This window comes from Cydia pomonella, chromosome 10, assembly GCF_033807575.1.
Source record: "Cydia pomonella isolate Wapato2018A chromosome 10, ilCydPomo1, whole genome shotgun sequence".
Classification (NCBI taxonomy): domain Eukaryota; kingdom Metazoa; phylum Arthropoda; class Insecta; order Lepidoptera; family Tortricidae; genus Cydia; species Cydia pomonella.
The window spans coordinates 18,757,934-18,763,367 of NC_084712.1; positions in this window are offsets into that span (position 1 = coordinate 18,757,934).

Genomic DNA, 5,434 nt, shown 5'->3' on the forward strand with positions numbered 1-5,434 from the left:
ATTTTAAGCTATGAGTATACCGAGGGCGCGTTACACAGTAAGGCGGAGTACAGTCAAGTGTAAAAATATGGGTATACACATCTTACTCAAAAATATGCCCCATAGCATCTTATTTCAGTGTAATAAGAGCGTAGTACCATATTTATGAGACGTTTCTTTCGATACATATTTTTGCACTTGACTGTAAGCCGCGACTTTAAATCACTACATAACTTCCGAGAGAATCCTAGATTCAAGCGGAACGCCGCCACAGTTTGCGTCGCGCTTTGAATGTTAAAATAAACACCTCTCAACTTGAGGAAATGTTGCTACGGAAGCAATTTAAAAGTCACCGCTTATTATACTCATGCTTTTTGCACTTTACAAAGTATGTGGAATGCAACGTTAAAAATACATTAGGAAAATGTTTACGGCCAATATAACTTTATAAATTTGTGGAGAGAATTGAAAATAAAATAACTGTTTAACTTTGGCCCTTGCCGAGTTATTTGTCAACTCAAATGCCAGAAAAAAGTTGTGCAGACATGTTGGGATACAGTACCTACTTGTAAGTACTAGTAAGTCGTAGTTTAAAGGAATGTCTTGATGTTCGAAATTTTTAAATAAATAAATAAAATAAAATAAACTTTATTACCATAAAAGTAACAACTGCTTACATTTAGACAACGCTAATTTAAGTATACATATATTATATATTGAATTTCGACTTTAAGGCCTAACTCTAATTTGTTTCAAGAGACTGCTTCAAAATAAAATAAACCGGCCAAGAGCATGTCGGGCCATGCTCAGAGTAGGGTTCCGTAGTTACTCTTCCGTCACAATAAGCTAAACTGAAGCTTAAATTATAGTAGATTGTTAAACAAGGGATGAACTGTGGATGTACGTCTTTTTACTATGAAGGGGAAACTTCTTGCCATAACTCAAAAACAGCTAAACTGATCATGTCCGCTATAGTTTTCATTTAATGTCTTTCTTAAGCTTGGACCTACGGTTCAAAAGTTTGAGGGGGGGGGGGACACATTAATTTTTTCTTTCGGAGCGATTATCTCCTAATATATTCACGTTATCAAAACATGTTTGTTGAAGACCCCTTTTAGTTTTGAAAGACCTTTCCAACGATACCCCACACTGTAAGGTTTTTTAAATAATTTTTTTAGATTTTATTGTACGACTTTGTCGGATTTATTGATTTATCTATGCCAAATTTTAGCTTTCTAGGACTAACGACCACGGAGTAAAGCCTCGGACAGACAGACAGACGGACATGGCGAAACTTTAAAAAAACGTAGATACTTGGAAATAAAATGGCTTAGAGCAGAAAGGTATCACTTTCAGCCCGCTTTATAAACAACCTGCTTATAGAGCATGAAAAATGAATAATGTTTAACATAATTATAAACAATAACAAAGAAAATAGGTACATTACCCCAGTGGTTTAAAAAATCCCATAACAGAGTACCACGCGTCGTCTATTTATTTATCTGTGGCGCGTTCGGTACATTGACAAAAGAAAACGATAAAGCCTTTTCCAGGAAATGGCCATTCGGCGCCCTTTCTCACAGCTATTGGGTATTAGCAATTTGTTTTTGTAAGGCTGTCTCGCAAAGTGGAGTTGTATCGGGGGTGAGCCAGGGGGGCCTTCGGTAACTATTGACACTGGTTCTTACTAGACGATTGTTCCGAAGCGACTAGAAAAGCAGTTAAGAAGATTCCCGCTGTCGGACCCGTATCACGGGGATTCTCTTTTGGTCCTGTCTTATCTTGTCGGCTTCACGAATGAAGCCAGGACTGATTTTCACGGATACCTAATAGTGGATATAAAAGAGATTGAGGATAGGACCGCCTAGTCTTTTCTCTTGACTATTTTTACGATTATACATTTTGTAAAAAACTAAGTTCTGTTAGAAGATAGATAATAACTTGCTTTGAATACAATAATCAATATTGACGCCAATTTCATTTGACAAAAATCTGGCATACAGGATAACTCACGCTAGAACGGCCTGGGTCTGGGCGGAGACATCTAACCCGTCGTTTATTTTAACGTGTGATTGGTGATCACGCGATGCTTTCCATATAAACGAAGTCCTGTCGGACGCCTCGGCCCGGGCCCGGACCGTTCTACGGTGAGTCGCCCTTAAGGGAGGTCCCATATAATACAATTCAATACTATACAAGTCAAACCTGCCTTTAAATTATCTTGATAAGTTCTAAACTGAAAACATGTTCCCTTGGATCTGTTTGCGGGTTTCGCTGCGAAATCTGCATTTAGAGCTAGTTATGTTATGTTCAATGTAACTGCCGCGTAACTTTGTTTACAATTCCTATCTACCTACAGTTACAAGAGGTACATGTTTAATTATTTATCGCATTTTGTATTTCTCTCTCGGTGCTCTGAACAGTGAACTAAATAGTCGTTTGCCAGGAATTATCAAAACTTTAGAATATTATGTTCCAGGATGTTTTTGAGGGTTTTTACATTCTGGCGATTTTCCGGAGCATTGTAAAGGAATTTAGGGTTTTGTACAAAATACAAGCAATGTATAAAAGGATATTAAAACTTATTTTAATTCAGAGATTGCTCCACATGTTTCGCTCCGTAATGATGAGCTTCAACGGGAGCACGCGTTGGCGGACCGGTGTGCAGAGCAATCTTCGACTTACTGAAATACGTCAGTGACCCGTTTTAATATCCCTTTTCAATATATCTGTCTCAGTGAAGTTTTGTCAGTAGAGTAGCGTTATCTTTAGGATATTCTATTTTATATATGGCCGCTGTAAGAAAACTATCGCATGTAAACTATGTTTCCTTTCATTTTTAGGGTTCTGTAGTCAACTAGGAACCCTTATAGTTTCGCCATGTCCGTCTGTCTGTCTGTCCGAGGCTTTGCTCCGTTGTCGTTAGTGCTAGATAGCTGAAATTTGGCATGGATAAATAAAGCCGACAAACACGTACAATAAAATCTAAAAATTTAATTTGTTTAAGGGTACCTCCCCTACACGTAAAGTGGGGGTGAAATTTTTTTTTTGCTTCAACCCTACAGTTGGGATATCGTTGGAAAGGTATTTCAAAACTAATAGGTGTCTTTTACAAAAAAAAATTGATAAAGTGAATATATTCGGAGATAATCGCTCTGAAAGAAAAAAAAATGTCCCCCCCCCCCCAACTTTTAAATCATAGGTCAAAAAAATATGAAAAAAATCGTAGAAGTAGAGCTTAAGAAAGACATTAAATGAAAATTATAACAGATATGATCGATTTAGCTGTTTTTGAGTTATTGCAAAAAGTTTCCCTTTCATAGTAAAAAGACATACATCAGGTTCATCCCTTGGTTAATAATCTAAAATACTTTAAGCTCCAGTTTAGCTTATTGTGACGGAAGAGTAACTACGGAACCCTACTCCGAGCATGGCCCGACATGCTCTTGGCCGGTTTTTTCTGTGATAATCTCATCATAATAACATACCTACAATCAGTATCATAAAAAGAATTACCCAACACACACCGACGACCAATGAAGCATGAAAACAATAGACATTTTGATTTATTTGGCTTGTGTAATCTGCCGGCGAAGTTTCCTGGCCAGTGGCCGCTCGGCGCACAATCAATCTGCTCTCCACTTTACTGTACGATTGTTCCATTTTCGTTGCCCCATTCAATTGTCTTTGGCTATTTAATCTTATTTTCTATGTCATTGATAAAACAAATGTGATTGAGCTAGCCAAAGAGCATATAATCACTACGTTTTAAGAGACGGGACTTCCATACTAGCGAGTGGAATCCCTTTGTTTCGCAAATCATTACCAAAATGTACGACAAAGAACTGTCAAAGAACCATAGTACCAACATAAACAATTTAAATAGTGTAGTACGCTACACGCTTGCGTTTCTTATCGATATCGATAAAATGGGGAGGGTTGAAATATAGACTCTTGTCTACAAATTTTGTACTCGAAATCAAGTTAGGATCGAGTCCACATTTAAGTTGTATGTTATATAGTGGATAGTTCTATGAGTGGACTAATAATACGTGGTCGAGCTTAATGTGGACTCGATTTTTTTTAGAACACCTTGTTGTTCTTCACCACTAGGAAGGATCAAAGTAGCACTTTTTTTCCCTACTAGGAGGAATCACTTTTTTCCTCTTTTTGCATACTTCTTAGGTTAAATTATTTAATTTAATTACCATTAATTAAATTTATATTTATTTGTACCATAATAATTTCCTCATAGGTGATGTGCAAAGCAGTATGTAAATGTATCACGTGGTAGCCAAAATATTTCCACCTTAGGATGGTATTCCACCTATCCAATTTCTTGGTCCAATGTCATTGCGTCTCACTCTGTCATTAATCAAAATGTGAGACGCAATACACATTGGACAAAGAAATTGCATAGGTGGAATACCACCCATAGGCGTTAACACTTGAATCCCTCACTACGCTAGGATTCTATTTTAGAATACCTCGTTACACTCAGATTGTAATTACAAAATCCTTCACTATTTTTATTCTTAATTTTTTTTTAATTAAAAGCACTATTTTCAAAATGATCTGCAGATACATGTTTCAATAAATGTAACTTTTCTATGGGAAGATGTATCAGGTCTTCGCTCCCAACAAATTTAACCCACAGCCTGCATCTGAAAACATACAGCCTTGGTTATGTACAGTTTATATTCCAAGTGTTTGCTAATGAGATGATCAACTGATTATTTAGCGCTAATATGCATCTATAAATCAAATCAAATATGTTAAATAATGACCATTAATGCATAGATGATAGATAATTTTCCAATGAAAATCTTCGACGAATTAATTTTGTGTCATATTGCATGCAAGTTCTCAGGAAATTTCACATATTTTATTTAATTACTTACACTGATATACAAATAAACATACAATTATCGATAGTTTTAGTACATCCCTAGTTCACAACTAAACATAATATAAAATATCAAATTTTCGATGTGTTTAAAGCCTGCTGCACCAAAATAAGGTCAAAAGTATCTAAAGCAATACGTACCGGTCTTTATCCAAGGGAAATTTCGCCATAAAATCCCTTTTTTCGTGATTTTCTCGAGTGGCTCGCTTGCCACATATTTCACACTTAGTAAACCGTTTTCTCGGTGGCATTGTAACAAACTCGTTCTTTACTCTGATCACGGTTCACTATTTTCGATATTTTCACTAAATAATAAAGAAATTGCACGAAATACCCGAACAAAACATTGAAGCCTTCATAACAAACAAAACAATTAGGCTGACAGTTGACTTGATGTAAACTTGACAGAATAAATAGCACTGACGTTTTATTTTTCTTCGTTGGCAAAGATTTGCGAAACAAGTTCCATACAAAACTTATTTTGTTCTTAGTTGCGTCAGCCTGGAGCTAGCAAAGAAAACGCTGTTTTGTCGGAATGAAATATCTTTA